This window comes from Anopheles coluzzii, chromosome X (assembly GCF_943734685.1).
Source record: "Anopheles coluzzii chromosome X, AcolN3, whole genome shotgun sequence".
Lineage (NCBI taxonomy): Eukaryota > Metazoa > Arthropoda > Insecta > Diptera > Culicidae > Anopheles > Anopheles coluzzii.
In genome coordinates, this window is record NC_064669.1 from 13,268,179 (window position 1) to 13,293,635 (window position 25,457).

At 43.0% G+C, this 25,457-nt stretch overlaps 2 non-coding genes across 2 annotated transcripts; one reads left to right on the forward strand and one right to left on the reverse strand.

Annotated features, from left to right (window-relative positions):
* Positions 1-7,710: 7,710 nt before the first annotated feature.
* Trnam-cau (transfer RNA methionine (anticodon CAU)) lies at positions 7,711-7,783 on the reverse strand. The gene has a single exon. It is a non-coding gene; the product is annotated as a tRNA-Met (tRNA).
* A 310-nt stretch (positions 7,784-8,093) lies between these two features.
* On the forward strand, positions 8,094-8,165 carry Trnae-cuc (transfer RNA glutamic acid (anticodon CUC)). The gene has a single exon. It is a non-coding gene; the product is annotated as a tRNA-Glu (tRNA).
* The last annotated feature ends 17,292 nt before the right edge of the window (positions 8,166-25,457 follow it).

Here is a 25,457-nt window from a genome sequence, read left to right on the forward strand (position 1 = left end):
CAGAAAATGCCTTGCGAGATAGCAAAAGGGGTACTATTAATCGTGGCTTACAAACTAATTTGCATTGCTAATTGTAGCGAGTACCAACCGCGGACGCGTATCACCTTAAAAACACACACACACATACAGGCTCCCAAACATACATTCTTGTTTTTGGAGAAGCACCTTCTCACAGCCACCCAATGCCATTCAGGCGGACCTTTTATGCGGCTTAAGACGCTTGTTCCGCATCGCACATTGCATACCTTTAGGCGCCCGCTTAGAAACCAATTTCCCTTTTTTTTTGCTGCACCATCGGGTAAAACTAATAACTTCCGTGTATGTGTCCGCCTACCGGAATGGAATAAAATATGTATCATTCTTCTTTTTCTCCTCCTCCCCGCTCCCCCTCAAACCGGGATGGCAATATTTGAATGTGTAATAAAATTGCAAGACATACCACTCGGATCCGCATGATCCGTTTTCCGGTCAGAGCCCGGTGTCGGAAACGAGATAAAAAAAACAAGATGCCAGCCTCTGTCTTCTCTCCCCAGGGCCAGCGGGGTTGGGAAAATAAAATCCCAAAATGTCTAAATCCCAGTGTCCGGTCGGGGGGGAGGGTTGAGCAATGAGGGGCGGGCACAGGAAGCGACAAATTGAGGACGGTTAATATTTAATTTGATTGAGTCCATTTCGGGCTGTCACCGGGACAATAAACATACATAATTCCGTTGCCATTGTCCCATTCCTTCGGGCGGCCGGCTGGCGGATATCGCAAAGACGCTCTCGCATTGCAAGGGACGCAAGGGACACGTGTCTCGCTGCATGTGTATGTCTATACGCTCGATTACATTGGTGTCACTATGGTCAAGAAGGGCTTGTGGCATCGTGTGTGTGTGTGTGTCCATTTCCACTCAATATCTGTCCTTCAAACGCAAAACTCCAAGACGTGCACAACAAGCAACAGCTTCTTTTTTCTTCATCTTGAAGAAATCATTCCAAGAATGCCAGCTTAAACCATTCCAATCCTCCCCGTTCCCGTTCTGACCGTGGCCGGTCACGATGAAAGATTTACCTGAATCACTTCATCCCCCTCCCCCTCACACAGGGGCAAGTTCTTTGGGAAAAGTTCAAATTGTTGGTGAAATTCTCTCTTGTGCAGTCCATAGCAACGGCGGTGAGGGTAGGATAAGAAACCGATGCACCTCACTGGGCATAACACACACACACACACACGTACACACAAAAACCTTACCGGAGCACACCTTTCCAAGCAGTGCCACGTGAAAAAGGGGTTTTCGGAAAGTTTTTTAATTAAAATCGTAAATTTCACCTCTACCGAAGTTCGTCGCTTAGCCGGGGCGCCCTCAGAGGTTTCCTTTCTTCTTGGCTAAGTTTCAGCCCGCTCGCAGTGAAGCGGGAGAGCTGTGTTGCGGGTGACGCTCACGTGTTATAAAATGGACCAGATCCCTTACACTATTGCCTATCGTATTAGCCTAGCCATCTTACCCAGCCGTCTCTTAAACACCCTCGCTCGAACTGCTCGTTGCCAAGGAGGACATGATGGAGGGAAGGAATGCACATACACATACACACAAAAAAGCACCCAGTTGTCCCTGATTTGCGATCGATTTGCTGAAGCCTTTTACCGGAAAATAAATCCTACCCCCTACCTCCCGCTGCACACTGTGTGTGTGTGTGTGTGTGTGCCTGTCCCGAGCGGCAGTAAAATAATGCGCGCCTAAATGTCAGCATCCAGCATTGCAGCACGCAGCGCTAGTGCTGATGCAAATGGGCACTTACTGGCCCCGAACCAGTGTTGTGGCCCGGTTCGCTGGACAAATATTTACTCATCACTCCGCTCCGCAACCTCTCTCTCTCTCTCTCTCCGTGCCGCAACCGGCGGTCCGATGCGTTTAAACTGTTTCAATGAAATCAAATTGTATTTTGCAACTGCGGCAACCCGGCCCGGCCACTTTCCCACCGAGGGCGAAGCTTCGCATTACCAATTCGGAACTCGCAATCTGCCGCAACCAGTGCAACATGGTATCGAACAGCGCACATACATCGCCTTATGCACACATTCACACACACACACGGTGTGTATGTTTCGAAATTGTGCAATCCGTTCGGCAATGAATTTACCGCCTCGCTTCTAAGACCGAAGGGATGGCAAAGGGTGCGGCAAGCGGACGAGAAAAGGGGTGGCAGTAAATCGTGCAATCGATTATCTTTAATTATCGCAAACGAAATCTTCTCACAGCAGCAGCAGCAACGGTGGTACTCGAAATGGCCCATGTTGCGCCTAGAGTTAGGCAATTGCAACGACATCGTTACAACGGAGTTTAAACGGGCGAGGCTGTAAAATTGCCTTCGATGGTGTGGAATTTATAGGCTTAGAATCCGATCTCTCTCGTTTCTCTCGTCTCTCTCTCTCTCTCTCTCTCTCCCACTCACACGAGCGATCTTGAGCGATGCGGGAAAGCCGTGCAACGGGGTAGTACAAATTGGGAAAATGATGACCCATCCGCTTTTCCGCAGCAAAGCGCTCTCCCTCTCTCTCTCTCTCTCTCTCTCTCTCTCTCTCTCTCTCTCTCTCTCTCTCTGTCTCTCTCTGCGTGTGCATGTGTTTACTTTGCTGCCGGGTGCAAAACCGTGCACGGGCCAGTGCGGATAAGCGATAGCTAGATTTTCCGACACTCCGCACTCCCTACGCCCTGTGCCCCGCAGCAAGCACGTTCTTTTTCCCTGCACACCTTTTCGCTCGGGTGGATGCGCTGCGACGGAAGAGAGCGTCGGTCCTGCTTTGTGGTGGAAATTTATCACCGTAATTAGTGTAATTTATGTTGTGTGCTTAAGCAGGCAGTGCCCCACACGCTCTCTGCTATCCTAGCTGCTATCCACTGCGCCTTCCGGCCAAACCTAGGAGCACCACGGCCTTGTTGGACCGAAAGCGTTTAGTATCCGTGTGTTTGTGTGTGTGTGTTTCTGCTCGTGAGACGATTTTGGATGACCTCTGGACACCCTCTCCAACCCCCCCCCCCCCCCCCTCTTCAACAATCCAACGCACGGGTACAGAGGAATTTCTCCAGCTTTCCACCGTTTTGGAAAGGGAAAGGGTTTCCTTGGTGGCAAACGTACAGCGTACGGCGATAGCGCACAGGGTGACATTCCTTTCGGTGCTCAAACATTCCTCCATTTCGTGCCTGCAAACACACACGCGCACTCGTTTCGCTTTCATGTGGAGTGAAGCTGCAGGATTTTGCAGTGGCGTGATTTAATTACGTCCTCTTCACCTTTCCCAACCAAAGCAGCGGAGGGGTAGAGCAAAGCGAGTGAAAATAAAACTACACGGAGCCACACACCGAGCGTCACATCAAACGAGCGAGAAAGTATACGTGTGTGTGTTTGTGTACGGGTGGAAAAATGAGCAATTGCTTAATGCACGTCATGCGATCATGAGTGTCACGTAGCGCGCTGAACGCAGCAGCAACAGCAGATAGGGAAAGGCAAAGTAAAACTGACATTCGACGACAGAGGAATTTGGCAACCAGAGGAGGACTGGGAGTGTGGAGGGGAGTGTGGCCAACAAAAAAAAACAAACAAAAACTAAAACAAGGAATGCTGGGAAAGAACAACCCAGATAAAGGGTTTACCGAAAGCCTCTGGCAAAATCCGTGTTTGTTTTTTTTTATATTTGTTTGCGTTACGTGATGCTCCTTTCTTCATTTCCGTTACATTTATAATGTTGTTTAGAGCCTAAATGTAGGCAAACCCCGTGCCATATGGGAACTAACGATGTTTTTAACATGGCCTTAATAAATGTGTTCTTTTTATTTCTTTATTTTTTAGCAGCTGCACCACTTTGAATCTCACAATATAGTTGGATTTGGATTTTATTATTTTCTTATAAGGTGTTTAATTTTTTTTAATCAGACTCATCCAACTACACGTATCAGCAGTGTTGTTCGTTGGTGTACATTTCTACCCGATATTTATTATTTTGGGTTTTTATCGGATCTTTACCTTCTTCGCTTTTACTCTGGAAAATATTGGGTATTTTCGAATGATTGAAATCTTTAATGCTTTTTTATCACTTATATTAGAAATGTGTCTCCAAAGTTTATACATAAAAGACTAACATATACTATATTATCACATGCAGTTTAGGTAAATGCATGGTCTCTTTACCTAAATATTTAATTAATGTTATGCCATTTATAACGATACTATCATTCAACACCTTTTTTCATTTGAAGATGTCCTACAATTAGATCTTGGTTTGTAAACGATTTGTTCAATGGTTTCAAAAAGACGATCTGATTCTTCATAAAGATTTTAACATCTTCAATCATCAAGAGAAAATACTTTTTCTTCCAATGGAGAACTAATTTTCAACAATAAGTTGAAATGAGATAAATCGTAACGCTTTAGCCGATACATTTGGCATCCTCCAAATTACATCTAATAGAAGGTAGACAACTAGGCTCTGATAAAAAGTGGACATGAACTAGTTAATACTTAACATGGCCCCTAAAAAAGGAATTGACAACTGTTTAAAGATCAGTTGGTGCGAGTTCGGGTCGAGTATTGAACCTACTTTGACCCGACCCGACCAGAACTCACTTTCTCGCATCTGCTCATTCGGATCGACCCGAACTCGCTACAACCACGTGTCGGACTGATCCTACCTTGGCCCGACCCGATCGGAACTCGCCAACGGGCTGGAGTCGTTTATCGTGTCTTGTACCTACCGAAATCGTTGCACTAACTGAACCTACTTGTACCTTTCGGGTCGGCCGGTACGACTGCGGGTCGCTTACGGATGGCTTGAATTACACTTGCAAGAAAATATTAATTAATCAAGCAATTTGCTTGAAAGGGCGAAAGAGCGTCAAGCGCAAGACAGGCCAGACGAAACAGGAACGAAAAGCAAGTTGCAAGAGGACGGACGTCAGTCTTGTGGTTGAGCGATTGTAGCAAATTTGTAGGGAGCATCAAAATCGAACAAATAAAGTAAAAAAAAAGAACAAATTGAAATAAAGGCGAAGTAAATTAGATAGTGAAATAATGAATGCAATGTCCATCGATCACGACAACTAGTACAAGTTCTTAAGCGCTTTCTGTTAGGAGTGCTAGCATTGATGTTTTTGTATGTTCTACTTTTAATATGTATTCTACAGCAATCACTTAAACTTCGTGCATCCATGCTTGTCAACATTCCCATGAATTTCAACATGGCGGACCGTAACTGTCACATGGATACAACCCGAATGATGAATACTGTTCCACTGACAAATGTCATCTTTCTGGCTTAACATATAAAAGGGGCCATTAATGGTTTCCTGAACATGCTTACTTGAATCATTTCAAGAATATTGCGCCAAATTTGAAAAAAGTGTTACTCTCTAAATGCGACGAAAGGCCGAGCATTACATTTTTATATCCAAAACGTCAAAAGCGACTTCAATAAAAAAACGTGTTAGAAGGTCTTAGGCCTTATAATAAAATCGAGTGTACCTAATTTGTGTCCTATAAATTGCATAGCTTTTAGTCGTTTTAGAATCAAATACACATATCTTTAGGTTCAAAATAAGAATCTTAATAATGAGAGAGCATATCAGAGATTGTCAATTCAACTGACTCCAAAAGCCCTAACTGTCGTTGTACTGACAGATTGCCTTCCCACATTTACACCGTTCGAACGTTGTTTGATAGTCTCTTGCGGAATTTGTGTGATGAAATTTCGATGACACACGATTCACGCATAATTGCATTATGCACATGCAAATTTAATTGAGTGCTAAAACTAAAAAACGAAAATCCCCGGCAGACCATTTCGCAACGCTACACATCCAGGCAGGCTGAACAAAAAAACCGCAACGCTTAACTTGCTACCATCAGCAAATGTCTACCAATCGTTGCACCTTTTGCTTCCTCCACCAAACTCAATTCCAAGCTGCAATGCAAGGCAAAATAAAATAAAAGTAACCATTTACAACAAAAAAAGCACGACAAACCGGCATGACAGGTGAGAGGAGTGAACCGGCGTAATAAAGAGTAGCAAAAATCACCGACCAGTAGCGTAAAGTCATTAGCGCTGACCGGGGTTGGGGCCAGTGTTCGGGCGGTCAGCGCAAGGTTGGGAAATTCAATCCTCCAAGTCCGCTGGTTGCGGCGGCGAACCTGCAGGACATGACATCTCAGGTGCACACGGCACCGCCAGGAAGCTCCGGAACGGATCATTTAAATTTTAAATATACTTTTCCCTAGCCGAAGCGTGGCCATTGCCCGGTAGCGAAAATAAATTAAAGCACCCGCGCGCACGCACCATCCACCGAGCCCCGGCAGTGTCGGATACGTAAAATGACCGGTGGCCACAGCGCCCGGTGAAGATATATGGCCGGCTGGTCCTCCTCTCCCCCTGCTCGCCCCATTCGTCCGGCTGGCAGGCACACCGGGGGGATGTTGTGTAATCGAAATTGACAACAAATTTACGGTAAAAATTGAATCAAATAGGGTTCCGGTCGGGTACCCGCACACGGATGCGGGTACAAGTGGCCGGCTGGGATGATATATGCCCGTTTTACCGGACAGCGAGCAACACCGAAGCCGAAGGGAGATAAACAAACAGCAAGCGGGCGGCGAGTGAGAGATGAAACGTACTGGCCGGGGGTACAGAGGGAATAAAAAGGGGAAAACGAGTCACACATACGTTAACGGAGGTGAGCAAGAAAAAAATGGGAAAACGGTGCGACGAGCGAACCGTACCGAAGCAACCGTACCGCGATAATGTTCTAACGGATGGGCCCTGGTGCGAGGTTGGCCGTTTGCCGATAAGGATGAGGCTGGTGGCGTTGGTGTGAGCAATTCCGTCCAGGCCGGGGCCTCCCGAGCCGAAGCAACGCGGGGAACGCCCGCAGGGTTAGCTCGTGAAAAGGATTAACGTTGTAATTAAAAATCTCCAGATTAGCAATCTCGGCACATACAACAGCCCGTGGTTCGTCCACGCCGCCCTGTGCGGCTTTCTGTTTGTGTTTGTGGATGTTGTTGTTGGTTCGTTTGTAGTTTGTTTGCTTTTGGGGACGTTTGATTCTTCTTCTTCTTAAATTTAAATGGCTTCAAATGATCAGAGTTATTTGACAAAAAAGGAAAACACTTGCATTGAATGTATTGGCAAAGCTGCACGCAAGCTCAGTTTTCATCTGTCATGTTGGCAATTGTTTGTTTGTCGGATTTTTTTTTTTAATTTGATAACGTTAGTTTACCACGTACCACGTGAAATTGCTGGTATTGCTTGTATAGGTAGGTACTAAAATTCAAGATATTCAATGACATGTGACGTTTTTCATTTTTGTAAACCAACTATTCCTGAGCTTGGGAAAGCAAAAATTTTTAAACAATTTTGCTGTACTATTTTTTGAGTAACTGTCAAATTATACGCTAGTAAAATGCTTACAGATGGCTCCTGGCAATTAGATATTTGACAGATGGGGATAGTATTACAGGTAACGCATTGTCAATACTTCTCGATTAGCGCAATTGCAATTTCATTGTTTTATCTTACTAGAATTAAAGAGCACATTTTTTCATATTATGTTGTACACGATTTTTGCCAAACTACGTTTTAAATTTAATAAAGTTAATACTTCATTCAACTATCGAAAAGTAGCAAGAGCACAATACGCGAAATTAAAATACAAATCACATGTGTACACTTTTACACACACCTGCCCCGAGTGAGGATCGAACTCACGACCTTAAGATTATGAGACTTACGCGCTACCTACTGCGCTATCGAGGCGATGTTTAATGTAGCAGCTATGTTGCATCGAGTCCCAAGATAATACGTCACGCATCATTTCCACCGCGCTAATTAACTTTAAAACGCACGAGGTGGTCTGTTTATTAATTCGTTTGTATAAATAGAATGCGTTACATGATGGTGAACAAGATCTCCTACTCGTCGACCAATATTTCAAATGCATACAGCTAAAGTCTAAAGTATATGTAGGCTAAACTTACTACTCACTGTTCTGATTTACTACAATAATAGCTTCTAAAGACGTTAAATTAAACTATTCAAATAAGTTCCATTAATACTATTAGTAACATCCCGTATTGTCTAGTGGTTAGGATATCCGGCTCTCACCCGGAAGGCCCGGGTTCGATTCCCGGTACGGGAAGCATACGTTTTTTAAGAAGAAATTAAGAAGAATTCAAGAATTCATTTTAGTTTCTCTAGACCTTAGCTATGTAAGATAGCTTACTTACAGTACAACTTTTTTTTATATCCCATACCAAATAGTAATCATCTACTATATTAATACCTGTAATTTACTCATGACTTTGAGTATAACTTCAGGGTCATGTCTACAAACTTGCTGACTTCATTCCTAATTCTTTATTATTTTCTAATTCTACTGGCTTTCATTATACAGGATCTCTATACTTTTCATTTAATTTCATTTATTAATTTCAATATGTCTGTCTCTGGGGTTGAACATATAATTGCTTAAAACCTACTTGGCCCTATTGGTACTAAACTAATTGTAACTTAACTAAACTAAGGGGAAATAGAAAAGGATGTAACAGAATGGAAATCCATAGTGAAAGGAAAATAAGCAGCATATACTTGTCACTAGCAAGGGACTGGATTGTCAGTCCTGAGTCCTACTGGATGATGTTCCGGATGGGTCACTCAGAGTTTTGGATAAAAGTTGATATCTAGTAATATCAGACTACATTTTAGAAATTAGGCCTGAAGGGAGCTATGTTAGGAAACTTCTCGATAGCAATGTAAGGAAACTGCTCGATAGAAATGTAAGGAAACTGCTCGTTAGCAGCATTACAATATAATCTCCCAACTCGTTGGCGTAAACAAGGCGCATAAGAAACTAGTCTTTATGTGCCTCGATGTGACAAAAGTGAAAAAAAACGCTCTCTTGTATTCTGAACCTCAACCTAGTAAAACGTCTTTCTAAAGCTCATCCGAAGCCCCCGTGCTAGTGCTAGGGAATCGTATAATTTCCCTAAAGACCTCCCTATTATCAGACGTTCAGTTAATGGTCATATATGGCCGAAATTCTTGTTTGACTTTGGCAGTTGTTCTTGTATGACGCAAAAGCGCTAAAAACGATGTTGGTATCGGTCTGCCTTAGCCACTAATAGTCTTGGCTAACTGTGACTTATTGGTGTGCCAATGGCAGGATAATCAGTTGTACGTTTCAAAATCTTCCAATCTACCTAAATTGATGTGTTGAATTAATTCGCCTTTAAATAATGTGTTAAATAGACTGGTATCTGGTAATTTGACGTTTGTGTGTTGAGCTTGGATTGGTTTTTATAGAGCATATCATTTAACATTTTCAACTAGCTTATTAAGCCTTCGTATTCATGAGCTAAAACTGAGCGTACTTTAAATGTACTGGTTAGTGGACTGTCATTGTCGAAAATTCGGAATGTGTTTCTGGAAAGTGATATTTAAAAGTGCAAGTTCTTACTGCTGAAGATGTTATAGAAAGTATTGGATATTCTACCTGTGAAAGTGTATTTTTTTGCATCTAGTAGATACTGAATCTTTTCTTTAAAAGCACCTCATTGGACAAGTTTTTAATATCCTTCCAGAACACTTTCCATTGTATAAGCCAGGGATTAACAAGCAAATGGCCCTTATCGGCAGACACTGAAAGACACGACCCGGCGAGATACCGATTGAAGCACTTAACCATTGTTGTGCATCTGATTTGATTACCTTCCTTAGCAAATCCGCCGCAGTCTCGCCCGGAAGACCGGTATCAAGTCCCACTTATCCCCTGCCTCTTTGGCTCAACAAAGTCCAAAAGCAACTCTGGCACTAATTTCCGGCCCAAGCGGTGCTGTTGGAAGGGGTGTCGCCCCCAAAACAAGTCAATTAAAGATGTTCGGTTGGCGGTTATCTTCATTATTACGATTTTCCTGCCCGCCTTGCCTCCCGCGCAGCAAACAGGCCCGTTCGTGCGACCTCGACGATTTTACAGCAAAACAAGCGAATGGGGAAGCGTGGAGACTTTTTCCGCCGAAAGAAGAATGTTTACCTTTATTTTGGTTAATTTGCTAAAAAAGCTACCCCTTCTATCTCTCAGTGAGGGGGTTTATGCTTCCAGTTCCAGAAGACAATGCCGTGGGCCTCGGTCGGATTTTAAAATCACCCTTCCCTCCCAGCACGACGACAGCAACGAAGGCGGGTGTCTTAAAAAACGGAGAAACTTTTCGCACCCTTGTCCCATCGCTGCCACACTTGCTCTCTACCCCAGCAAGCAGCGGGAATGGGGTGGAACAATCTTCAATTTGACTCACAGTGAACACAACAACAACAAAAAACAAAGCCACCGAACCTAATTATGGCCGGCTGCATCGCTTTCGAGCGGGTGCGCTCTCGTGCTGCAAGTAGACAAAAAGCAGCGAGCATGGTTGGTGCCGTGACCAGGATTCCAAATGGAGATGAGCGACGGTGGGTTGAATTTTTCCCCGCAGCGTGCCGCGCCAAGACGCAATCACACAATATTATCTTAATCTATTTAATTTTTATTTTATTTCTTCCCCTCCACCAGCTTCCCGCTCGCCATTCTTCCCTTTTTTTCTGGTTAATTTCTTCTCCCTTTTTCCTCTCATTTATGGTGTCTGATGAGTGGCTTGTAAGTTGCTGTTCCGCATGGGCAGAACCAGGAAGAAAGTTGTTCGTTCGCGATCGTTCGCTCATCGCTGGCAGGCGTTCGTAGCAGGAAGATTAAATTGAGTAGGACGCAACAGAAAACGACTGCGCCGCCCACCACAGTGGCTCCATTGAGCTGTGGGGCGCACTGTGGGCAGATTGGGTAAAGGAAGTGGACCAAAAATTTTCACCAACGATGTTTAATCTTTTTTAAACGTCACCATAATATTTGGATTATAGAATGATCATTTTAATTTATTACAAAAAACTTTTTAAAAAGAACCATCCCACCCATAGTGCAATGTCACCCACCGGACTGCGAAAGGATTAGCTACCAGCGTGGAACAGTGAACGGAAAAACGCTAAAACCCGCCCGCTTCCAAGAAAAGATAACACCCATTCCGTGATTTCGGGCCAAACATTCCCCAATGAAAGAATGTTGTTGTTTCCTTACCCCGCAATCGCCTTTCCTCCAGCAGAATGGGCATTGCAATAAAAAAAAAAAAGTCGAAACCGGGAAAGCAGCACGCTCGGCAATCCCCGCCGAGGACAAAACGATAACGGGGGGAGGCGGGGGCCGGGCCGAAAATTTTCCTGGCGCTCGTTTTGAATTCAAATTATCTAGTTGTAATTTTAATTATATTTTATAGCTGCGAAGGGAGTCGTTCGCACTTGTGTCGCTTCGTTTCGCTCGGCGCTGCGTCGCGAAGGCTGCGCTTAGGGGGCATGAGGTTTGTGTGTGTTTTTTGTTTTGTTGTAATTGTGTTTTCCATCTCCTCCCCATGCTTGCTTCATTGCTTTTGGGAGGAAGAAAAAAAGGGGTAACGTTCGCGAGACGAAAGAGGCGGTAAAAATGCTAAAGAAGCTAAACGGGCCACAAAAACACGGTAGCGAGCAATCACCGCTCGCGCGCGCGCGTGTGTGGGAGAGACACAATCTCCATTTCAAAAACATTGGCATGCAGGGTGAAAGTACCATTTAAACCCTTGCCCATTCCACCCTTCGCCAACGGGAGTGCGAAAGGGGATTTGGTTTGCGAAGATGAAGTTTTAAAGCGATGAATTTGTTTTATTTCTGTTCTTGTGCTCTGGAGAGAGAGTGTGTGTGTGTGTCACAGAAGGAACAAACGAGGCACCGAGAGCTCATCAAATAACCCTTATCACTGACGCAATGACATTTCCATTTGTGGAGCACATTAGTAAAGGGGTAGGTTGTCACAGCTGGCATTAGCGAACCGGGCCAACCGAACGCTAAACGCGAGGGGTGACCTCTTAGGAGTTGATTTCAAAACTAGACGTTACGCACAGTTTTCGAGAGCTGCCGAGATTTGCTTGCCAATCCCTCGGGGACAGCTCATGGAGGTGCAAGTTTTGTGACACTTTCTGAAGCTCCGGTAACGTTGAACAAGAAGAAAGTGGAGAGGTTAGGAAATTGATTTAAAACAAATCCAAACATCCCATTGCGAGATGTTTCAAACACGATGCCCAATATTAGGTCGTGTCGTGCTTAATGCAATATTCCCAGTTACATGGATATTGACGTTACCTTAACCACTAATGGACAACAGTCAAGGAGACCTGTCAAAACGGAAGAGTCATCTTTTAATTGTCCCAAAAACTGCTTTTGCTTTACGCCCAAACTGTTCAAACAGTTTCTGATCCTTTAACGAATATCCGCACTCTAAGAATGTTAAAACCAAATGACTCGCACTTTAAGGCAACAATGGAGTTGAAATCCTACCAACCTAAAGACTCGCATCACAGCCCGTTTGGAGGAGGATTTAAAATTCACAGAACTCAAAACCTCAGAACCATATAATTACCCACACCGTTGTACACGTCCACTATCTGTACGGCTTCTGCTTCAAACCGATTCCTACATCGACTCAGTTTGAGAGTTCAAACCAGCAGAAAAAAAGAACACAACCGGCAATGCTACAGATAGCGAAAGCGCCTATTAAATCATTAGTGAAACCTGTCGCTACAGAATGAGACCGCTGTAAGAGTGAGCGAGCGAATGACATCCGTACGAGTAGAAAAAAAAGAACAATGCAACGGAGCCGAACGACTGGACGAACTAGCGAGAGTAACAGGCTGCGTCCCGCAAGCGACCGATAGAGCGCGCTGTCAACTGTGTGTGCCAGGTGTTGTCATCTTGCCCCGTACTACCACTACTACTACTCGCCTATTAACCGAGCCCGTCAACGACTAAGTAGAGATTTTTTGTCTCTTCTTTATATTTCTTCAAACACAAACACATACACAACTATGGATGCCAGCAAAGTGACAGGTAGTCTGCGCGCTGTCATTTCTACTTCCGTCGGCCGGGACACATACACAACACACTTTCACTTCGATTTGCTGCACTCGTCGGGTCTTTTTTTTTTTTGTTCTGGTTGTCGCTTCGGCCCGGAATTGGACGCTGGCTGACCTAAAACCTGTTGGCGTTTGGCCCTGGGTCTTGCCGGCGGGAAAGCACCGCCAGCTCGGTTCTGCTTCGCCGCGACTCATTTCCTTTTGCCGGCACGGTTTGCGAACGATTTCCGGTTGCTCCGTAATTTTTGTTTTTCCTCTGAAAAGAGGAGAGCAAAAACAAAACAAAAAGACAACAAGATCGTACACGCCGGTTCCTGCCGGAAATGATGGTACTTTATCGTCTTGTTCTTGGTACCATCATCGGTCGCTGAAATGATGGAGCTGATGGGTCTTGTTTTTTTTTATTGCTACTCGTCCCTCTACTAGCCTGCCAAAACAAGCCCGAGTGACGGTATCGGAGCAAATGGAGCAAATAGAGTTCTGCCTACACAGTCAACGACTAATTTCAACGAGCTTCGGGAAACAAAAACGGAGCAGAGAGAGATAGAGAAAGAGAAATAAAAACAAGAAACCGGATGCTAAACGGACCGTCCCCGGGACGGGCACTCACAAACGTCCCGTGGCATCCCAAATGGAACAGTCGCCAGCGCCAGACGCTACGTACCTCGGCTACCTGTATCACGCAAGGAAGGGACATTCAATTACCTCCTCTTATGTAATATTGATACCGCAAAATATGACAATTGACACTCCACTGTCCATGCTGTTAGTCCCTATCATTCCTGAAACCGACAACACGCCCCAAACAGACCGGGAATAGAGGGGTTTATTTTGATTGCGCTTGTTTTGTTTTTCTCAACTTTCGGAACACTTTTTTTGTTGTTGGTCCTATTCTGGCAGTCCGGTAAGTGACCGTACTTTTGTTTTTGCTGCCATCCCTAACCCTAACCGGTGCGGAAGGGGCCATTTCTAGCTCCCAGTAGCCCTACCTTATCTGCCAGCCGTGCGGACACGCTGTCACTGTGTATAAATATTAAAAAAGTCTCATTTCCGGTGCACTTGAAATTGAAAACGCATTTGCTCCGACGAGGAAGCTGGTGGAGAAAACGGTGTTTAGATCAGGGATCGGCACGCTTCTAAAGATGTCCTTAACGCTTAAAAACGAGCATTGGTTGCATACTTTTAGGCGGTTATATTCAAACGGTTACTTCTGAACGCAATCCACCTTACATTCGCGCCGAGTTTCTATGCAACCCCGCGTACAAAGTGTTGCCCATCCCTGAGTGTTAGGCCACTAGATGTGCGACCTGCCTACCGACTTCCGGCAGCTGAGCCACGACCGGAAGGCAGCAAATAAAGCAAAAACATAGGCCTGATGAAATAGCAAACGATTGCAACATGCTCCATGGGTGGAATCGACAGAAAGTGGCCTCGTAGTAACCAGTGCCACCAGCCGTTCTCTAGCGACGAGTTTTGCGTTTTGAGACGATTTTTGTATTTTGTTTTCCATTCTACTTTTGTCCATGTTTTTTTTTGTCTCTTCTTCTTTCCCTGTCGATTTCTCGTTTGCTATTTCTATCGCGATTTTTGGCAGGTTTGAAACAGGCCTTGTGTGTACCACCAAAAACAAACAGTACAACATTCGTCGTCATAATAGTACCCGATAGGGCGCGACCAAAACGAGCAGATAACGCACACATTGTGACACAAGCCGTGGGTGGGCATGCAAACATGATCCAATTTACAGCGTGTATTTGCGAGGGACGCAAAAATGGCAAAAATCTGGTATTGTTTTCTTTTTTGTCCGTGTGTGTGTGTGTGTGTTGCTTTCTACGGCCTTTATTATGGTAGCATTTGTGGTCGCGCATGAAATTTGGCGGAATGTATAGTTTGCTCTATAGTCCCGTCTGAGGCCATGGCCTGAGGGTAAGGAATTTGAGTCTAGAGCTGGAATTGTTTGTTGTTTTTTTGGCACATTACATCTGTGCGGTGGAATTTGTTTTTCGCTTCAAGCCGCTGATCCTCGAACGTTTGATTTGGGTAGTTAAAGGAATCGTTTCGTTGTTAGATTTCATGTTACGAAAAGTAATAAAATTGGTTTTCAAATATCTGTATTCTCTACAGTTTAAAGAGTATTTCCTAAATGATCTTTTAAAGATGTCGACAGTTTGAAACTGAACTTCAACTTACGTAATTATTTTCTTCTTATTCTACAGATCTAGTGAAAAACGACGGCGTATAAACCATACATTTTGTTCCGATCGGCTTCCGATGTCCCGATCCGGTTCGAAGGACCAAATGTACAATAACTAGTAACTTCATAATCAGCGTAGTTTTGAATTTCTTTCATTTTAACGATTGATAGTTGTCATTGTATATTCAAACATTTTGAATTAAACTGTTGATGTTTGTTGGGATCGACTCAAAAATTTCGTGCGCTTAAAACAAACTCTTGGTAGCCTCTGTACCAATGGCCAGCCTGCAATCATTCCCTACCATTCGTACCCCTTCTTGTGCCACGCAGGAAAATGATAAATGATGAGCTCGATGCGATTGTTTGGCCCGAGCGCTTTCTTCGCGCTGTAATTTCAAAACTCTCCCCATAGGCCTGGGAAGGTCGCGACCGACGGTTTCAAAATTCCCAGCACGTACACCCACACCCACTCCCACAAAGTCCGGCGGAATTTGGCTCCGATTGATCCTGCCAACTAGCCAACTGAGGCGTACGATTCGCAGGCACCACTCGAGAGTGGAAGCAAAAAACAAAAAACAAGTAAAAAAAATCGAAACACCTCGAGGACCATGGTTTACGTTGCGCGAAGTGGAAAGGGCTCACTGCGGCTTGCCGGTGCTGCAATAAAACACAGCGAGCCCAGCACAAAAACGAGTTCCAAAATTACAATTGCTTCTTGACGGTGGTGGATTGTCTGTGTGTGCTTGTGTGTGTGCTTTTTTGCGTTGAAATAGAAACACAAGAGAGCGAAAACCGCACACCCGTTTTCCTAGCACACATCCCCCGGCAAGACTGTGTCGGCTCGATGCATAATAGATGAAGATTCGCTCGTACCATCTTTCCCCCAAGCGTCTCCGCTCGGTACGTGTTTCGATAGATTTCACACCCCTTTGATGAGTGCGATCTTCCGCTTCGGCTTTCGGGGCAAAACCCCTTTTTCTCGCAACGGCACACACACACACACAAACAACACACCCTTACGCCTGCTGGAATGTTTGAGATTTAACCCTTATCGCCGTGCCGTACAAAATAGAAAAGCGAACAAAATGGGTTTCCTCTGCTGCCTCCTTTTCCGCGGTGCAAACACGTCGTTCGATTTGCGGGAAGAGACCATCCACGGGAATGGTTTTAAAATTTGATGATTTTTGAAGATTTGATTTCGACCAATAATCGTAAAGTGAAGCGTCGCCCTACGTCCGTGCTCTTTGCGCGGGTGTCGGATGGATGAGGCACCGAAATCCAAACACGTCGATAGCACGCCGTACCCTCTGATCGTACCTTGTGCACGATTTGGTAAATTGTAGCGCAGCTGTAAACATGTGTTTTTTCGTCACGTTTTGCGTGCTGCACGTGGCAATGTCTTGTCTTTTTCTCGTCCACTTTTTAGCCATTTTAGAAACCAACAAACCAACAAGGAGGGGACGGCAGGCCAACCGTGCAATACAATATTCCACGTTGTATCGATTTATTAACTTTTGATTGGGAGCTAAATGATTGATTTTCTGTTCGTGCTCTTCCTTTTGGGGGTTTCCAGCGTGAGAGTGTATAAAGTGTGCAAAGTTGGTCCGGTTGTCTGTGCCGATTTTAAAGTGTAGAAAAGTATAAAACCGATCTGCACACAGTGGAGCATCCTAGATACGATCCGACTAGGAACCAACAATTAACAGAAAGGAGGAGAAGTAGATAGAACGAGAGAGAGAGAGAGAGAGAGATAGTAAACTTTTCCTGTAAAACCCCCATGAGGAGGGCCACTGTTACCTGCAAGGAGACAGTAAGTGAGCCATTAGTATTCCAACCGAGCGATCTTCACCGTTACCTGTGCCTCTACCTTTCGAAACCGGTCCAAACAGGCGCAACCCAACCAGCCAGGGCCAGAGTTCATTATTTTCCTTTAGTTTGCATAAAGCTGGCAGCAGCCGAAACACCTACACCGGGCGCGGCTTGTAACACCGATACGGGTTTGGCAATCACTTCACGGTCGGCGTCTTTTCTCGCAGCAGCAGTAGCATATTGTTGCGCGTATCGATGCCTTCCAGGTACATTAACATTATCTTCATAATTCAACCGTTTTGCTTCTCTCCCACCTCGCAGCTAGTCTGACGCCAAGCCTCTTATGCGCCCGTAGGCAGTGGATTTTCGAACTGGAAAAAAATGGTTCTCGAACGCTAGCTGGTGAAATCTACTGCATATTATTAGCGAACTTGTGCCTGTGCTTGGCGGAATAGTTGATGGAGCGCCGTCAAGCCACGTTTAAAACGAGGTTAACCGTTTCGTTTGCTATAGATCAGGCTACTTTGCACAACCGCAGAAGAGTAATGCAGACTTTTTACGCTAATTTTGTTACCTGTATTTCCTACATTTAGGCGGCATTTGTGACAAATAGTTCGTTTCGTCGCTTTATTAAACTTTACTCTTTGGTTTGCGCATAGTTGGGTTTAACTTGTATAAAATAAAGGGTGCAATCGTAATATTGCAAACACAAACAGATATAAAGATTTTTTAAACATTTATAAGTAACATTTTCTATACATTAATTACATACTTGTACATGTATCTGGGCGGTCCCGTGGTACAGTCATCAACTCGAACGACTCAAGAATATGCCCGTCATGGGTTCAAGTCTAGGATCGACCGTCCCCCCGTAGCAAGGATTTGACTATCCATCCGACAGCGTGGTAATGAATAAAGTCTCTAAAGCCTGTATTGTATAGGCTGTACATTTCTACGACGTTACGCCAAATAGAAGAAGAAGATGTATCTAATTAATATTTGCCGGCATCGCGAATAAATGAACTCACGTTAACACTCGTTTAAAGTTCATTTTGGTTTAACCGAGTTCATTTGTTGTTCATTCCTGTTAACATAAACGATCGTCAAAACAGTTAAAGACTGCTCGATAATGCATATAGGCAAACACGGGGAAAAAATCGAGCAGTATTATTAAACGACTGTTAATTTATATCACATACGCTCTTGACAGTCGTTTGTTTAACGGCGGCATAGGACCAGTCGTTAAAATTAACAAATGAAGTCAATGCGTTCGCGATGCCAAATTCTAGCATTTTTGAACGACTCTGGTTAATTTATAACGAATGTTAACTTTAAACTATTTCTTTCGCGATGCCAGCTATTGTAATTCATAGCTTGAGAAGCTTGAATTATTGGATATTGGAATTCATAGCTTGAGCTGCCTGTATATAATCTACAAACAAGCTCTTTCAGGCATTTTTTTTAAACGCTTTTTATAAGTTTGTCTTTGTTTAAGCATAATTTTGGGCAACATCTGCGCAACCATTGGCATGATTGATGCAAATCGATGTGCCTGTATTTCACTGCAAGTTTTTATACAATGTTGGTCTGATTACACCAGTGCAAATTAGCCTATAGCGCCTAAATACATGCAATTTATATGCGGTCTTGTGCATTCTAATGCCTGATGTCTGGGTTTAGAAGATTTTCTCATAAATGTAGCTTAAAATGGATTATATTAAGGCGATTTAGCGAAATGAACTAAAAGTCAGAAACAATTTTATATACATTATTAATCAAATCAAAATTTGATTAATTAACACAAACTAATCAAGGAAATCCATTGCTGAGAGAATCTCAAAATTTCCATCAGAGAGACGCCTAAATGCTGACAATTTTCTCAACAACATTTTGGTTTTAAGCGTTTCGTATGCTTAAAACCGGGGCAAAACGAGAGATTATAATGTGGATTTACTCCTCGTAGGCGATTCAAGCATCGCGTTTCCCACGCGAAATGGAAAACCTTAAGTTTTGATTTTATTAATTTTCACACTTCCAAACAGAGGACCAAAACGGGTGATAGAAGCATTGTCGCACTTTTGCCACTGCGCTACAGCTTCCGCTTGCGAACGTAGTTTATTGTTACCATCTTCGTTCGATTGCTCTAATGGGTTTTCTGCCTCCATTTAGCACGGGAAAGGAGAGGCGGCATGTGTGAAGCCCCGTAGCACCGTGCACATACGACATACACACACACGCCACACATTAACGATCCTAGCGGGCCGTCGTGCCGGTGCGTGTCTCGCTTGCAAAGAAATAATAGAATCCTTAAGCGATGAGGATGGCAACTGTCGCTCGAAGTGAACAAATGAATGCGATATTCAAACGCACACGGCCGTGACGTTCATAGATACGTTGACGAAACTTGCCGCATCACTCCACCCCCTTTAGCTCGCTGCTAAAGATGACACAATAACCATGGTTCGAAACCAAACCACAAATATACTGCGCGAGCGATAAACTCTTCCCCACTTACCCACTCGTACAGAAGAAACCCTAACTTAGACACACACACACACACACACACACACACACACACACACACATCACCCTGTTTGGCAAAGTTTTTGCGCATATTAAATATCGCCACATGCCACGGTTTCCCCCTGTCACGCTCTCCCGGGTAGCCACAAAACTTCCGATTTCGATTTCGGCAGCCCGGGCCAATGTCACCGAGCCAAAAGTCAAGGAGCAGTGTGAGGTCGGGGAAGGGTGAAGCGCCTGTAAAGGGGAAGCATGGGGTGAGAGGGGAGGAAAAAACAAGATAACAATAAAGATGTTAATTTCAGATATAATTTCTATACAAAATTTCCACTTATGAATAACCAAAGGAGGAAACCCCTGAGTCCCGCTGCTGCTGCTGTTGCTGCTGGGGCGACCATCTTCAGCCACCTTCAGCTACCCTTACCCATCCTCAAACCAGACACGGCCACCAACATCTTCATCACACGGTTCACGGTTTCGGCCTTGTCATGTCTCATTTTTGTCCCGGGCGCAAAGTGTCGCGAGCTTCCAAGAAACTCTGATGCCTCCTCCGACTCCCGTAACCGGTCTTTCCGGCCTGACAGCGAGCAACATTTTCCACTAAATGAACTCCGACTCCGGCGGCTGACGACGGGGAAGAAGTTTTCCGGGAGCGAAAACTTCTACACTTGTGTCATACATCTTCAGTGTGTGTGTGTGTACTTGGAGTAGACATTGAATAGCTCCTGATTCCTTTCCACCGCCGCACCCGCTGTCACGTTAATTGATCTGTCAGTTTGAGGAAAATTTAGCAGAGCAAAACCATCCAGCCTAAAGTTTTCCTTCCGACCACCACCACCACAAGGTACCGTGCGTACCCTCTACCAGGCAACATCTTCCACTGCTAGTGTATCACTTCTTAGCTGCCACTAATTCTCGCTCCAGGATATATTTGCACCAATGTCTCCGGATGTGTCTTTGTGTGGTTCTTCCCGCGGGAAGGCGTCGGAGAATGTATGCTGCTCCCAAAAATGTATCCCAAACAATGTGCTACCCGGGAGGGGGGTGTTGCGTTTGGCCCACCGGCCACTATGCAGTGGCAGTGGTACACGATCATCATCAATCATCGGTCCCGGTCGGTCGGTTGAAGATGGCCGGGTTAGCAAGATTGGCGTGCGCGTTTACCAGGACGAGGTTCGATTCAATTGTTGTGTGAGCGCTTGGCCCAGGCGGAGGAGGAGTCCTGAATGGAATTGTTAGATTTCTCGGGGCCCGGAAGTTGAACCCGATTAGGCGAGAAAAGCGTTACCGGTAGTGTTATCATCGTTTCACTATCCGGGCGCGATTGGCTGTGGACACATGATTAATGGGGTTGCCGAGCTGCGTTCGGTTCGCTAGGTGCTAAACGATGCACATGGTCACGCGATCAAGCGATGGGTGTATTATTTCCGACCACGTATAGTGGCTAGAGGCAGGAGTTTCGATATGATCCACGCAAACGATAGTGTGGTCGTGGTCAAATAATCTATGTGGTTGTATTGAAAGTATACTTGGCGAGCAGATATTACGCAGTAACAAACAGGTATACCAATTTTACCCACGCAATGAGCACAATTCTGAGAAATATACTACACTCGTTCTCAAAGCGTTACCTCTAGCTGTAATTCAGATGAAGCTTCCGATGAATCCCGAGGGAACAGCATCATGCTACAACCATCATTTGAATACTAGCATGTTCAACAGTCATTGCTAAATATATCGCTGATCAACTAGCATCGAATGATATCGTCATGATGCAAATATCCTGAAGATTTTGTGGATACTTTCAGACACTTGTCATTCATTGGTTGTTTATTGAAAGTGGACTCATTAAATGCTTCCCATCATATTCAAAGTATGAAGCTAAATTTAATACCTCGTGGTCATGCTATAACACAACACAATGCAAGTTCAACCATGACAAAATATCTGAGAGTCCACTAAGTATGACAATATCATGCAATGAGATGTACCTTCACAACGCCAAAATGTAGTGACAGCACAGTCGGACAATCAGAATTCACATTAAAGAGAAATATAAATACCGGGGCGGTATAGGATCACACTCAGATTGCCTAAGATATTTGATAAGTCCAAAAGCATTTCAACACTCTGAATCTCTGAAAGAAGATATGATATGATGTAATGGTGGTTGTTAAAATACAGGACCTACAACAATTGAGATCAATGCACTTAAAATACTAAAAAGGTTCTCCAGGATACCGAAAATATCTGGATGATGCCATTCCATTCTGGATGATTTCCAAAATCCGCATTAGCAAACCCATTGAAAACTCAAAGATACATTTCACAGATAACAGTACCAAGATATATGACCACACCCTATAAATAGAATTCAAAGTCGATCTAGGCTAGAACTACAGCTTGGAACTAAGTGTTTCTATAATTCACGATCTTAAATATTTGAAGTCTATGTTTAGGCCTTAAGGAACCGTACTGTGTGGATGATGATGTGGATGACATCATGATTCACACAGTATAATCAGGTAGTAGATGAATCATTTAATCATACTATTAAAGGCCCGGTAAAATCTACCGGATGTCCTCAAATTTAAAATTATTCTCAAACTCTACACCTTCAGTGGCAACAACCATAACTCAAACACCTATTTGTTCTTATGCGTTACACCACAAATGTGTTAACCTTGTAACTTCCTGGACAGTTCTTACTGTACTTTGCAGAAACGTTAGGCGCTCGAGTCGATGAAGCTACTTTTGAGCAAAGTCACACAATTTTGAAATTTCTGAGCTGATACGTTCCATGCCTCTGTTGACACAAATGTATAATTTTTTGATTATTATTTTTTAGTTTTCGGCGTGATTTTATGGAAAGCATAGCTAAGTAGTAACCTCAACAACTTGTTCATTGAATAACGTATTGATGTGCAGTGGATTAAAAAAAGGGTGCCGCTAATACATATACAACATGTTTAGATCCAATCCCAATTGCGTACTTAAAAACATACAATTTTTGAAATGCTCACTTCTGCTTCAATCCATTTTGTGTTTTTTTGTGCCCATAAATGTAAGATTGAACTATAAAACTATGATATCGCACATGGTTCGAATTCCATTTCTACTCTTTTTTTCGACTTATGTTTCATACGTTAAGTAATAAGAAATAAATGCTTAGAACATTTTAATGTAAATTTTCCCGGTCTTAAATTTCAAAAAGGTCATTTCCAAAAACGCCGTCAAAATTTTATTTTATTATCCTGAAACTGGTTTTGAAGTATTGAATGGAATTGGTATTTGTGTATGAGACAATTGTTATTGTTGCGCCAAAAATCAGATTTCAACAGTGGACATATCTCCTCATATAACCATTCCATATGTGTAGTTCTAATATTCCAATCTATACTGTTATAGAAAAGAATGGTTCAACACTGTTATAGCCTTTCCAGATCAATTAACTAAACTCACGTTTACTTGCAAACTACTTTATTTACTCTTGCCGCCCCACATTTTTCAGATTTTGCTTCTAATTTGACGTGTCCTTAATTATAACGTATAATCAACACCATAGTACGGTGATAGCATCGCAATCACTCTTGATAGATACAGTCAGAATCTTTTCAGCCCTCTTGGGCACGTTACAGTAAGCATAGATTCATTGTGGATAATTCTGCAGTTGATGCTGATCCAGCTGAATGCAGTGCGCACGGTTGTCTCACCTAACGCGCAGTATGTTGCAGTCATGTTACACAATGAACCATCTCTCCCTTTAGTGCTTTGTTCCGGAAGGACATCCTAAAATAAGTAGTTCTTCCCGCCCGCGAGCAAATCGTTACAAATTCAATTTTAACTTTCAAGCCATCAACATCCGCCGCTTTCCTGCTCGGAATTTCAGCAAGGCTTTTTAGCATATGGCAGTTAGGGTCTCTCGGCTATATCTGCCTCTTGTTGTCATGCGTTGTCCTTGTCCCGACTCACCCAATATTGCGAAGTAGTAGATTTGAGGGTATAGTAGATTTGGGGCGGTCCCGTGGTACGTGGTCGTCAGCTCGAACGACTCAATAACATGCCCGTCATGGGTTCAATCCTCGAATGGACCGTCCCCCCGTAGCAAGGATTGACTATCCGGGTACGTGATAATGAATTAAGTCTCGAAAGCCTATACAGGCCGGCATGTCCGCATAGGACGTTACGCCAAATAGAAGAAGATTTGAGGGAGTGTACATGTTCGACGTCCTGGATATAGCAACCCATTTTACAGGATAAATATTATGTAGTATTCGAGGTGCTTAAGCACCAATAATGAGTATAGTTGGCTTTATTAATGAATAAATGAATTGTAATATCAACCATTTCACTTTTTGAATATTTTGATTTATAATGGGAAGGGGTAGGAGATGGGACACATTATCCAGGTGGCTGATTTGCATATTTAATTATTTAATGAATTGTTTATTATATCCAATACCATGTGTTTTCAAATCGGTTTGTGTAAACAAAAAATTTAAGTAACCATTGCCCTCATTTCCCGCAGGCTGGCAGTGTGGCATGAAGCAATTCCTTTCGCAGCAACGCGCGTTGCTAAGAGAGCTATGCTCTCTCTCGCTGAATGGTTACTCTCACGTCAGTGTGGCGATTTTCGGATTATACATATATAGTGAGATATGTGATCCAAATAGTAAAACAATGTGGAAAATACGGCCGAAGCCATACTAATGTAGAGCATTTGAAGTGAACCACAAAGATTATTCTGAGATGTAAATACAACCATGACATGCTGGTCAATGCACAATGGGCAGTTTTGGACAAATTTCGGGATAAAATTATTTTTGCAGAAATTATTAGTTTGTATCGTTTGTAGTAAAGTATTATGACAGTAAATAAAATTTTATCTATAGTTTGCATCCATACCGCCAGGTGGCGCAACATAAAATAGTGTTTTAAGAGGTCTTTGCTTAGTTTTATTAATTTTGTGTGTTTTTTATCTTGTATTTGTTGTTTCTAATAGTATAAACCATTTTTAAATATACTGTAATATTCCATAATGTATGAACAATTTTAATAATTATGAATAAGATAATATTTTCTGCTTTGTATAGGACAATTGTAGCTGATTCTCATCACTTTTACTAACAGTTAGTACAAATATTAAAAATTTACATACACAATCTAGGGGCATGCTATTAAAAGCTCCTGACGTCTAGTTTACATTTCTAAAGAACTGAATAAAGGCATTTGAATAATTAGACAGAACAGGTACATTGAAATAAAGTAGTTCCCAAATTAGTAATGAAAAGCAGCAGATATTGTTTGTCTTTGAAGGTTAAATTTTTAAATCTGTTGTTTTAAAAAAAATAGAAATTACACATTTTCCTGAGCATTGATATCACACAATATTCATCCAATACTTTTCCAAGTCCTGTACTGCCTTCAGAAGGGGTAATAAAACAAAAAATCTGATTGGCTTGGTTTTACAACTTTTTGAAAAAATCAGAATTCAACGATAACTACAAATAAAGTACTTACTAAAATTAAACTCTGCCTTTGTTTTAGTGCGTGTAGCTACTGATGTTGAACTGGTTAACGAATCAGATGAATACCGCTCATTATATAAAATGTCCTTCTGGATGCATTTTCTTTCTTGCAAAATATTTTTTGTAGCATACTCCCCTCTATCCTTATATTTAGTTTGTCATGATTTTTGGGAGTTTCTTCTCCCTAAACGCCAATAGATGCTGGTGCATTCATAACGTTTTCCTGTTATGCATCTAATTTTAGAATTATTTTCCTTACATACGTCTATAATATGGAATATGAATATGATTTAATAATAAATTTAGGTTAGAATAGAAATTTACATATTAGATAAGTACATGAGCTGAAACTAAGGTACACAGCTTCGTAATGGAAATTAAAGCTGATTAAAAGCACGTAGAATATATTTTTGTAG